Source organism: Lissotriton helveticus, chromosome 7 (assembly GCF_964261635.1).
Source record: "Lissotriton helveticus chromosome 7, aLisHel1.1, whole genome shotgun sequence".
Lineage (NCBI taxonomy): Eukaryota > Metazoa > Chordata > Amphibia > Caudata > Salamandridae > Lissotriton > Lissotriton helveticus.
This window is the reverse complement of record NC_136068.1, coordinates 475,842,263-475,854,407: the sequence shown is the minus strand read 5'-3', so window position 1 is coordinate 475,854,407 and position 12,145 is coordinate 475,842,263.

Genomic DNA, 12,145 nt, shown 5'->3' with positions numbered 1-12,145 from the left:
CAGAAGGGGGTTGGCTACAGCCCTTTTGAACTTTTGTTTGGCCACCCTGTGAGAGGTCCATTGTGTTTGGTGAAGGAAGGATGGGAGTTACCTCTCAAAAAGCCCAAACTAGACATAGTGGACTATGTACTTGGTCTCCGCTCCAGGATGGCTGAGTACATGGAAAGAGCATCCAAAAACCTGGAGGCCAGCCAAGAATTGCAGAAAGCTTGGCATGACCAAAAGGCTGTGCTGGTAGAGTTCCAACCAGGACAGAAGGTATGGGTACTGGAGCCAGTGGCTCCAGCAGCACTCCAAGACAAATGGAGTGGACCCTATCCTATTATTGAGAAGAAAGGGGAAGTCACCTACTTGGTAGACTTTGGAACACCCAGGAGCCCTCACAAGGTAATCCATGTGAATCGCTTTAAGCATTTGTAGACAGGGAGGACATGAGCTTGCTCATGGCCACAGATGGGGAACAGGAGGAAGAGAGTGACCCTCTCCCAGACCTGCTTTCTCAGAACCCTGATGATGGTTCAGTTGATGGAGTAGCCTTGGCAGGCAGCCTCACTGACCAGCAACAGAGGGACTGCAGACAAGTTTTGCAGGCTCACAGGCAAATGTTTTCACTCACACCCAGCCAAACTGACTGGTGTACCCATGTTGTGGACACTGGTGACAGTCTGCCTGTCAAGAATAAGATCTACAGGCAACCTGATCATGTCAGGGATTGCATCAAGGCTGAGGTGCAAAAGATGTTGGAGCTTGGAGTGATTGAGCCATCAGAGAGCCCATGGGCCAGCCCAGTAGTCCTGGTGCCAAAACCTCATACCCAAGATGGTAAGAGAGAAATGAGGTTTTGCGTGGATTACAGGGGTCTCAATGCTGTCACTAGGACAGATGCTCACCCCATTCCAAGAGCAGATGAGCTCATTGACAGATTGGCTTCTGCCAAGTTTCTGAGCACATTTGATCTGACAGCTGGCTACTGGCAAATCAGACTAGCTGAGGAGTCAAAAGCCAAAACAGCATTCTCTACCCCTAGTGGACATTATCAGTTTGTGGTAATGCCCTTTGGTTTGAAGAATGCACCTGCCACTTTCCAAAGGTTGGTGAACCAAGTCCTTACTGGGTTGGATGACTTTTGTGCAGCTTATCTAGATGATATTGCTGTCTTTAGCTCCACCTGGGAGGATCACCTGATCCACCTGAAGAAAGTTTTGGAGGCCCTGCAAAAGGCAGGCCTAACTATCAAGGCCACCAAGTGCCAGATAGGGCAGAGTAAGGTTGTATACCTGGGCCACCTAGTAGGTGGAGGCCAGGTTCAGCCACTGGAAAGCAAAATCCAGGCCATACAGGACTGGGCTCCTCCAGTTACCCAGACACAAGTCAGAGCCTTCTTGGGCCTGACTGGGTATTACAGAAAGTTTGTGAAAAACTATGGGTCTATAGTGACACCATTAAATGACTTGACATCCAAGAAGATGCCAAAAAAGGTTCAGTGGACAGTTAGCTGTCAGAAGGCATTTGAAGACCTGAAGAAGGCCATGTGCTCTGCACCTATCCTAAAGAGTCCTGACTACTCCAAACAGTTCATTGTTCAGACAGATGCTTCTGAGTTGGGGGTGGGAGCTGTACTCTCACAACTTAATCAAGATGGTCAAGACCAGCCAATTGCTTTCATTAGCAGGAGGCTAACCCCAAGAGAAAAACGTTGGTCAGCCATTGAGAGGGAGGCCTTTGCTGTGGTTTGGGCATTAAAGAAGTTGAGGTCCTACTTGTTTGGAACTCACTTCCTGGTGCAAACAGACCATAAGCCCCTCTTATGGCTTAATCAGATGAAGGGTGAAAATCCCAAACTGCTCAGGTGGTCCATTTCCCTACAGGGGATGGACTTTACAGTGGAGCACCGCCCAGGGACTGACCATGGTAATGCAGATGGTCTCTCCAGGTACTTCCACTTAGAACATGAAGACTTATCTGGTCAAGGTTAGTTTAATGTCCCTGCGTTTGGGGGGGGGGTTGTGTAGGAGAGTAGGGTCTGCTATCCTATGGTCACCCCAAATTTTGCTTTTTGCTTCACTGGTTTTCGACTACTGAGGCTGTGGGCCTGCTGATCAGACCCCCAGCCTGCTGTTCTCTCACTAAATTAATGACACATGTGCTATAGGCACATACCAATTGGAAATGGACTCCTTGTCAGCCCCTGTAGAATGCACTATAGGTGCACAGGGCACAGGAGCCACTAAGGCCTACCAGGGGCTGCAGCATATCTTTTGCCACCCCTGGCTGGTTCTTAAATTGACACAACTGGCTGATCACTCAGCTGGGGTAAGGTGGTGTACACACCCCTTGCTTAGATATAGTATACCTATGTCTAAACCTATATCTGGACACATGTAAACCTGTGAGCCACTCCTATAGGCAGGCCTCCCCAATCCTGGAGGCTGGGTGCATGGTTTTTATGTGAGATGGAGCTCTAGCATGAGCTGAGCCTGTCTGCAGCCGTCGGGAACAAATCCCTAAGCTGTTTCAGGATAATGCCATACCATATACTATTAAGTGCCTTATAATCCTCGCGGTTATTTAGCAACTTTGGTTTGGCTTTATCAAAACATGTCGTGTAAGGTGTCATACGCTTTGGAATACCATCCCCTCGCCAGTTCTGGCGACGGGGATGGCATTCCACCCCTCTAGAGGGGTAATACATGTTACTTCACTTTAATGCGGTTGATTTCTCCAAAGGCCTTAAGATCCACAAAATGGATGCCTCTGCCACAGACAAATGTCTGGACCCCTGGAGCTGACCGAAACTCAGTCAAGGGGGCCCTGGACAAAGGGTTTCCTGTCACAGGAGGGTGTCACCGCCCTCCAGACAGGAGATAGTGTATTGTAGCAGGGAGGTTTGAAAGAAACCAGACACTGCCTGGGGCGCACAAGGCTGCCCCTTGCATAATCCTGCCAAACCGGTTCTGGGGCACTCCAGCCCTTGTGCCAGGGCGGCCTGGATCAAAGGAAGGGGGTGTATCCACCCACTTCCTGGGTCCCACCCATAGGAGGGGACCTAGCAGGTAATCACGCCCACCAGATTCGAATAAGAGTGGGAGCAGTGCCAATGCACATCAGATTTCCTGGAAGAAACATTTGAAACGATATTCTGGACCCTTCGCCCTCCATCTCAACGTGGAAGCCCGAAGAATCTCCCTTGTGGTCAAGGAGTGACCACCCTGCAGCAGCAGGCACCATCCAGCCCTCGACGTCTACTTAGTTGCAGTTCCCGCCGGAACTCGAGCGACTGAGATCGACGAGATCAAGCCTGCCCAGCTTCTAACAGCCCGATCCACAGTCCCTGCAAAGCTGAGACCCGTGGAGGCGACCGGAAGCGTGGGGCACGCCATCCTGAAGTGACCACGAGACGCTGACCGTGCAGCCCACGAGTGACCCTCGAAGCTGTACACCGGGGTTTGAGAAGCCCCACCCTGAGCTACTCCTGAGCCGAAGTTCAGCCCTCCACACTCGACGAGTGCTGCGTGGGGCCCTTTGGCACGATTTGGCTCAACGCGTTGGCCCGGTCACTTGCCAGCTGGCTTGTGGTCCCTGTGCCGATGAACTACCTAAAAAGACTTGTGATTCTGGTTGCTCCAGATCCACACCAGCTCCCCTGAAAAGGAGCCCCGACTCTGACCTTCCTGGTCCGAGTGAGAAGCAATCTTCCGATCCTGCGTGGATTGCTCTTACCAAGGCTTGTTTGCTCCAAACTTGAAGCCGACTGCACCGACGGTGAGAGCCTGCGTGGGACAGATCGTGACCTGCTCCTGGACGTCGCAGATGCCCCAGAGCCCACGTGACAGCGGAGAGAAGCTCCTCGACGACCACCTGATTGCGCCCGACATTGCCTGGTTCCGTCCTGGTTCCACCCTGGTCACTGCTGAGTGACCCAGACTCTGTCCCCTCTGCTTTCAGGTACTCTACAACTTGAGTCCACCCTTGGACTCCACCGGACACTTCGTCTTCACCCTGCCTGCAGCCCTTTCAGCTTCAAGCACCAAGAGCCTGCGTGTCAAAACCCGACGCCACTTCGACCCTGTGCACCCACTTCCTGTGGGTGAGGTAACTTTGCTCCGCCGGTGTTCCCACACTGGTGCACACCTCTAGGGTCTGTGTGTTAAGTTTTGTTCCTCTAGGTTCAGCGGAAGTGTCCTTAAACTTTAACTCTTTGACTTTTACGCACCATTGGTTAACATTGGTGCATGCGTGCGCTTTCCGCACATCTCCCGAATCCCGAGGGCCATTCCCGACTTCAGCATTGCTTGTCCTGACTGCTCCCAGCGATTCCCTAGGCCCTAGGCCTAACCACTGCTCGAGTGGCCTTTCTTATACCACTTGTTTAGTATATGGTTTGAGTGGCCACCCGCCCTCATCCATAATTGTGCAACTTGTATGTTTAAACAGTGCTTTTGATTTAATGCTTGTGCCCCTTTATTCATAAAGAATACTGGGGATTGTTTTTAGTAATAAACACATATATTTTTATAATATATACTTGTGTGGTGTCCTCTCATTTGGTATTACAGGATTGTATGTGGTAAAACAGCTCGCTTAACACGACCTCTTAAGTTAAGCCTTTAGGCTGCTTAGTCCATGCTACCCCTAGGATAGCTTGTCTAATAAGGTTGACTTACAACCAGACACCATAAGGGATTGTTTGGTCAGGTAGTAGGTGGTTCCAGAATTGGAAACATCCCCTACCAGGCCAACTTCTCACACCTTTCGAAGGGCTATGACATCCTGTTAGCTGAGAAAGACTGGCCACCAGAGTTTGTCAGGGAGTGCCCTCATGGCGAAGAAATGATTATGCCTGCCTTCTCTAATCATATTTCAACTCATAAAAAATCCATATATGCAAGAAAATGGGCAGTAGCCCAAGCTCCTGCATTATATAAAAATCATGTAGGATGGGATGAGGATTCTCCTCACCACAAAATCCAGTTAAAAAAGAAAAAATGTAAAAAAAAAAAAAAATCAGCCCACTGCACAAAGGCAGTACCCAGTTAAACAAGAAGCTAAAAAGCAAGTCAGGGAGATCTTAGATCAATTTGAATACCAGGGGGTGATCGAAACATGCACCGCACAAATGAACAATCCTTTGTTTCCTGTCTCCAAGCCAGATGATTCATATCGTCTTGTTTTAGACTACAGACACCTAAACTCCTGTTGCAAAACATTTGCAGTACAAAACTCACACAGTGCAGCACTAATGAATAACATCGTGCGCCAAAAATATAAAACGACATTAGACATCTCCAATGGATTCTTTTGTCAAAACATTGCACCTGAAAGCAGGTATTTGACCGCTTTCTCAATAATGGGGTGACAAAAAAAACACTTCTGTCGACTCCCACAGGGATTCAAGAACAGCCCAGGATTATTCTCAGCAAGTGTAACAGAGTTACTACAATTATATGATGAGGCATTATCTTATGTCGATGACATCTATCTCACAGATGATGACCTGGAGACTCACTTAAAAAGAGTGAACACCATAATACTTGCGTTCGCAGCTGAAGGGTACAAATTCAACTTTAAAAAGTCACGAATTGCCCATCTAACTGTCCTGTTTTTAGGATATGAATTATCAAGTGAAGGCAAGAGCCTAGCAGAAAACTTCTTAGAGAAGTGTGCTGTAGTCCAAGCACCTAAAACGCTGAAGAACTTACAATCAGTACTAGGTTTCCTGAATTTCGGAAGAACATACATTCCAAATTATGCAGAGAGGGTTAAACTTCTCTATGAATTGATAAAACCTGATTTCAAACCAATAAATTGGACTCAGAAACAGACAGAAATTTTAAGATCATTGCAAACAGACATGTTAGCTAAAACAAAATTGCAAACTCGCGAAAAAGTACGCAACCTTGTAATCAGAGTCATCACAGGAAGATGCGGATTCACATACCGGACCTCTAATGAGGGAGAAACGGTACCAATAGCTTACAAATCACACTTGTACACACAAGCTGAAATGAAATTCAGTTCCACTGAAAAAATTCTAACTGCGGTTCAGACTGCTGTAGCAAAAGAAAGAGCCATAGCACAAGGTAAGCAAATAATAATCGTTAGACCAGTACCTGCCCTAGAAGCAGTAACAAGAGCAAGCATTCCAAATGCTAACGCTCTACATCTGAGATGGATACAATGGGTTAATTCTCTTGCTGCAACAGACTTAGTATACCAATTTGATCCTAATTTAAAAACACAAGAATTTCTCCAATATGAATATGAATGTCCTCTGCCGACCGAAATCTTGCCTCTGGAACATTACGGCTGTATAATATATACAGACGGATCAGCACAACCCGCAGTTGGGGGTAAACAAGCATATAGTGCTGCGTGCGCGATCGTTAAAGGTCGTTGGCACGAAGGAAAATTTAGACCACTGGTCACTAAAACCCAATCTCTAGGAGATTGTACAGCTCAGCATGCTGAACTACTGCCATTTAAGATGGCGCTTGAAAATACAGATCGCGAATTCCCCACACTTATAGTGTGCGATTCATATTACTGCGTTCAGTCTTACAATGAATACTTGCAGAACTGGGTTCAAAACGTCTTCAAAGATGCAAAAGGTGGCACAATCAAGCATAAAACGCTTTGGGAACAAGTAGTTCTTTTACAGAAAGAACTACAAAAGACTCACGTGATACATACGAGTCATCAACGTGATGGCGTTCACGTTGTGGGGAATTCATTGGCTGATGAGGCCGCGAAGGCAGCTGTGCCAACGGCTTCCGTAGCTGCCATTACCTGGTCAAAAACAAAAATAGACAGCGATATAATGCAAGCTGTCAGTGCTTCAGTAAAAGATGATAGAAAAACACTCCAGAAAGGCTTTCCAGTAAAGTACTCATACATAACTGATGCGAATAATGTTCCTTTTGCTCAAATCCCTGGAGTGGGGGATAGGGCAACTTCAAACATGGAACACAGGTTAGGACTAATTTTAGCGGCACACGAAGGGTTTGCTTCTACACACGCTGGTGTTTCAGCCACAATATAGTTATTTAAACAGAGATATTGGTGGCAGCGCATGAGAAAACAACTAGGAACTATGTTCTAGAATGTGAAATATGCCAAAGAATGAAAGTATCAACAGTGAAACGACCAGCACAGACGCCCCTTCTAATCTCAGATAAACCATTAGTGTGTGTTTACCTGGACCACTGTGGTCCCTTTCAAAGGGATGGCAACTATAAATATATCATGGTTGCAGTGGATTCCTGCACGAGATTCATTTGGATGTGGCCCCAGCGCTCGGCTGACGCCAGAACTGTTCTAAAAGATTTGCGAGACGTCATCGGCACATACGCAACTGGCATGCTACATTCTGACCAGGGTCCTGCGTTTAGCTCTAGGGCTTACAAGGAAGCCATGACCAGCATGAGCATTGCATTGCGGTACTCTTCCCCCTTCCATCCTGAGGGTAATGCGGTAGTGGAAAGAAAAAAACGTGACATAAAGCAATCTATAACGGCAAGGGTATTAGGTTCGGGTGATGGGTGGGTCAAACATTTAACGAGTGTCCAACGTAGTCTTAACAATCTGCCAAGAAATTCTCTAAAAGGTCTCACTCCCTACGAACTATTGTTCGGTACTAGAATGCACATTCAGGACTTAGATAGTCGCACTTCAGTGGTAGAAGAAAAAGCCTTTGATATCAAAGACCGTTTGGCTGTTTTACAGGACTTAAATGAAACAAGAAGAAGTCTGAGTAATATAAAGCTAAAGCCAACAGCCACTGAAGAAAAACCACCTGTCCCAGCAAGACCGGTCTGGATTCCAAAGATTGGGGATCTGGTCAGAGAGAAGATCGCGGTGAAGAAGGAATTTGGGCCTTCCTACAGAAAAGCAGTACCTGTCTTAGCTGTCAGCGGAACAAGATCAGTAGTACTACCGCCCCTTGCTGGTAAAAAGGAGAACAGAGTTGTATCCATCGACCTGGTAAAACCACAATCATGTGGCCAATAATAAGTAGTAGGCCCAGTGGACTCCAAAGAAATAGCAGAAGACCAAATTTGGTTACAATCCAAGAGGTTCAAACTGAGAGACTAATCAAATTTGATAAACCTGCAGTGAATAAAAAAAGAAGGACTATGCAACAAAGCAATGGAACTTGTGCCTCTTGAAACCCAAATTTCAACAGTTCGTCAAGAAACACATGTCTACAATGATGTAGCCTCAGACTATGCTAATGAAACAAAGAAAGATCCAAAGACAATTGAAAATCAGGAAACAATTCCAACAATTGACAGAACTGCATCTGGCTACTTCATCAACTTCGATGACTTTCCTGAAGATCCAAGCGAGCATGAAGAAACGCCAGCAACAAAAACTTTCAAAGACAAAGTGACTGAACTTTTTCACCAACTAAAAGAAATATATCCGATTTCACCATGGATTGAATTTTGGATTGTGTTAGGTGTACTTTTCCTCCTGCTTTGGCTCATCATGGTTTTATGTTTGGGTAGATTTTTTTTTTTTTTTTTTTAAAAGAACCTTTATTGTTGTAGCACAGAAATACAAACATAGGCCTACAACCAATCCGGCCGGCCACTATTCAAGTCAGGAAAAAAGTGATATAGTGTAAAATATACAGCGGTCCGGAGTTCGAAGGCTGATTAGCATCCAGGATATGACATACATTTAAATTACCATGCAATAATAAGGATCTGAGACGGTTCATTTTGCAATAACGAAAAAATAAATTGAAAATCAATGTCGCACAGTCATACACTCCCCCAGCACAGCTAACTAAAAGCGAAAAATTACGCCAGTGATGTACATATATTGAGAATGACGGGGAAGGGGCAAAAGGGTAAGGAGAGACGCAAGAAATACAAAGCAATCATGGCAAACTAGCCCCACCCCGCGAGGCGAAACACTATGGGATACATGGAAGACTACGACATCGAAAAAGGAAAAGGGCAAAGGGCCATAGAGACAAAGAAAGAACAAAACAACAAACCCATCCCCCAACCCCCAACCCTGCAGAAGGCTACGGCCTACCCCCCCAGCAGCGTGCCTGTCGCCCTAAATAAGAGACCCGAAATACAGAGAAGAAAAAGAGAAAAAGAAAGAGAAAAAATGCAGAAGAAGGGCCCGCGATCTAGTGTTCCGGCCCCTCCCACCTCCGCATGCAAAAATCGTCTAAACAGCAACGGTAGAAGAAGTACAAATAATAGCAGTCACGTATAACGCAATCAATTACATCCCCGTGAAGCGCCCCTTAAATCACCATGAACCATCTACGAGTCCCTCCATGTCCCAAGCAAATTCACCCCTGGCCTCTTCTGTCAATAGTACCAACGTTGAACCATTCCTCAGACAGGATACAAAGTAGCACAAAGGGTCCGATTGCACCGAGAGGATCTGGTAGTGTCGTCGTTCCATAGGATGCCAGCAACCGGAGTCTCGCCGATGATGCATGGCAGAAGTCTGACCGCGACAATATCAACACCGCCAACAGTCTCGAGTCCGAACACAGTCCCGCCAGCCATGGAAAAGGAATCACACGATGCGGGAAGCGCTGAAACCCCGCCGGGGCCGCCCAAACCATGGATCGATGTTGTTCCCCCACTCGCAGTTTAGAGATAGGCCCAAAGGAGACAATCACATATGTAACAGGTGTGTCTACAGCCAGCTCAGGAACCAAATCTATCCACGTCTCCACGAGTGCAGATTCATCCGGGGAACATGTCAATGCAGCAGAGGCAGACACAGCGGCACCTCCTTGAGAGCGATCCATGCAGTCACAAAATGGCGGAACAATGGCGGCCATCCTTTTCCCCAATTCTCGGGCCTCCCGGAGCAGGGTAATCTGCAGGGTTGTCAATGCAGCCAGGACATCTCTGGGACTGGGTGTTCTCATGCTGCCAAACCCCGGGATTCTCTCGTGCACCGGCTTCTCTGCCCGGGTGAGGGGTGCGCAGGAGGGCATCATCCGCCATTTCTGCCGTTCCGGTTTCCTTTTCCTCCACCTCACCGCGGGATTGGGTCAAACACCCGGACTCAGCAGGATTCACAGCGGGATCTCAATAGTCGGGGCAGGCAACAGAAAGGAGAGTCACCAAAAGGCTAAACAAGCCCCCGTCGCTCCTCGGGAGCCACCCACAGGTTCCCGGGGTGGGCTGTGAACATGACCGGGTATCGCACCGAAGGGGAACTGGGCATCATGAAGTTCACTCCGGCCCAGCTATATCGCACCTTCTGCAGGCCAACCCACTATGGGGAGTGTGTTGGTATCATCTCTTTCGGCTCGCGGATCTCAGGCTCTCTCCGACCGGCTTCCCATCGCAACCAGAGGCCGCTGGCGTTGCATTTCCGGCCGGACGCTTGCCTCACTCGAGATCCCGGTCTCAGCACCTCGAAGGCCGCCAAACAGTCGGGGACATTTCTCCGGGTCTACTGCACGGTGGAGCCTCAGAAGCAGATGGTAAGTGAATGCTTTCCTTCACCGACTCAAATTAGCAAATACTGCTCAGGGTAATCGCCAGGATATATGTGCGGGGCGGGAGGTTCACGGAGCCGAGCGTTTATGCAGCCATCCCGATCGCCATCTTGGCTCCTCCTCCCATGTTTGGGTAGATTTATTGATGGAAAATATAGTACAATGGACACAGCAAGTCAGAACATCAACTTGGTCCTAAAGCCTCACACATCCTCTCACATCGAGAAAAGAGAACCGTCATCAGTGAACATCACAGCCAATCCAATACCCGGTGGGGTAGCATGGGACAGAACGGATTATGAAATTTTTGGCCCAATTGAACTCTTGAAATATCTACACCAGTTTAAGGTTTCCTTAAGTGACTGTGACACCAAGTACTTTCTCTGATGATTGGGACTTTTAAAACATTAATAATATGATGTCAGGTTTAGTAATGTCAGCTAAATTCAGAGAACATTATTTGCAGGGTTCATCAAATTATGAAGAGTTATATTGTTATAATCATTTTGGTGATCACTATTTGCATAAAACTGCTCAGCCTAGAAATGTTTTTACTTATAACCAATGGGAATATTGTCCAACTCCGCCAAGAGGCAGCTCGAAAACATTTTATGAGAAATTCCAATACTTCTCAGGTTTTAACAACAGTGATCCAGAAACGTTTTATTTCAAAATGTTAAATAAGACCGGAATGAAAACAACGTTGACAAATACTAAATTGATTTATTCTGAAACATTTTATGACAAAATGTCTACATTTGGTTATGAATTTTGGAAAAACATTGAAACAAAAACCATCTGGGGTTCAAAAGACTGGCAGGTACAAGGCCTAGAAGCATTATTCAGGGCCTGCATGATCCCAGAACAAATAATATTTCTGTATGACACAATTCTACAAACTACTTGTCTTGGCCTAGCTAAGATAAAAGACTTAAATAAACCGTCTATTCCAAAGCCAATACCTGATAGTAATAGCACTACAGATGTTGAGATTGACGTATCCCATATTTTATACCAAAACAGAACAAATCCTGATTGGAAAAAATGGTTGATCTGGCCCATAGACACTAATAACTGTCAAGATAGATTCCTGAACTAAACACAGGGGTTCAAACAGAACAGGCCAGACCCAAGATACTCCCAGAGACAACATCCAGGGATAGTTACTACATACAGTGTAGGGAATCTATGCCTTGAGTGGCTGCAGAAATCCACACTGGCTGAAATTAAGCAACACTTGACTTCACTTGAAGACGGTGCTGACTTGCGTGATTTCATACTGGGACCATGCAAACAGCGTCAAAAACGTTTCATAGCGTCCGGTATATACGCTGCATACAACGAAGCTTGGAAAGAAACACAAATTGAAACAGCAGAAAAAAAGACGAGAAATTGATTGTATTAATTTGGAAAAATCACTTTCTGTACTGGACAATGGGTTAATGACTGTCCTCCAGAATATATTCACTGGACAGCATTGTATCATCTGCTATTGATATAATAGAGCAAGACTTGCTAATGTTACAAGGTCAGTCTCCATTGCGTTCTATTGTACAGCTTGGCTGGACATTGCAAAATCTGCGTTCAGGCTACGTGCCATGGCATCTAATCAACATAACGTCATTATTTTCTATCTTTAACCTTACTGATAAACAAATC